This window comes from Empidonax traillii, unplaced genomic scaffold, assembly GCF_003031625.1.
Source record: "Empidonax traillii isolate 1590-97213 ecotype Southwest subspecies unplaced genomic scaffold, ASM303162v1 scaffold2372:size25894, whole genome shotgun sequence".
In the NCBI taxonomy this organism is placed as follows: Eukaryota; Metazoa; Chordata; class Aves; order Passeriformes; family Tyrannidae; genus Empidonax; species Empidonax traillii.
This window is the reverse complement of record NW_020957565.1, coordinates 13453-14684: the sequence shown is the minus strand read 5'-3', so window position 1 is coordinate 14684 and position 1232 is coordinate 13453.

Below are 1232 nucleotides of genomic sequence, written 5' to 3'. Positions count from 1 at the left end.
GCGCAGAGACACATTGAACGTCAGATCATGGTGGATGTTCCAAATGATGGCCGGCACCTGGAGAGGCAGTGGGAGAGAGTTAGAGAGCTTCCACAGTGAGCAGGCTGCCCAACTTCTCCCAAGTGAAGGGCTTCCCTTCCCACCACACTCTGCTGGCCTCAAAGCCTTAGGGGGCCAGTGGATCCTGCTTGAGAGGCCACAAGAATACTGGGGGACTTAAACTTACATGCTGCACATTGGAGACACTCTCTGTGGGCATGGTGTCAGCATTTCCGATGTTCTCAGTGGTGGTGTCAATCTCTGCCATGAGGTCACTTGTTCTTGTTTCAGCGTTGGTTGTCGATTCAGCGAAGGCAGTCTCAGAGTTTTCTGTGTCATCCACCGATGCCTCAGCAGAGCTTGATGTGCCGTCACTCAGCATCGGTGCGATGTCAGCCTGTTCCATGAGGTCCATGTCACCAGCCAATGTGATGTCAGCCTCTGCTGTGTCGTCCATCAGTGCCACATCAGACTGTGAGGTGCCATCAATAGGCACCATGTCAGCCTTGGCCATGACATCAGTAGCTGTGGTGTCAGAGCCCATTGTGTCACCAGCCAATGTGGTGTCAGGCTCAGCTGTGCCATGAGTTGGTGCCACGTCCGGGTGTGAGGTGCCTTCAATAGGCACCATGTCAGCCTTGGCCATGACAGGAGTCACTGCGCTGTCACAGCATGTTTTGTCACCAGCAAAAGCAGTGTCAGGCTCTGCTGTGCAGTCCAGCAGTGCCATGTCAGAGTATGAGGTGCCTTCAATAGGCACCATGTCCACCTTGGCCATGACATCAGTCGCAGCGGTGTCAGAGCTGGTTGTGTCACCAGCCAAAGTGATGACAGGTTTTGTTGTGCCTTCCATCGGTACCACATCAGGGTGTGAGGTGCCATCGGTAGGCACCATGTCAGCCTTGGCCAAGACATCAGTCACTTCGGTGTCACAGCTGGTTCTGTCATCAGCCAAAGCACTGTCAGGCTCTGTTGTGGAGTGAGCCAGTTCAGTGTCGGCCTTGGCAGGGACATCGGCCAGTGGGGTGTCAGGGTTGGCCGTGTCCTCGGTCACAGCGGTCTCAGAGGTTGCCGTCAGATCAATGGGCGCGGGGCTGCCATCAGGCCTCTCCTTGAGCTCAGCTGGCCTGGTGTCAGGCTCTGCCATGAGCTCAGCTGGGGTGGTCCTGGGTGTTCTACGCCGAATGCCCATG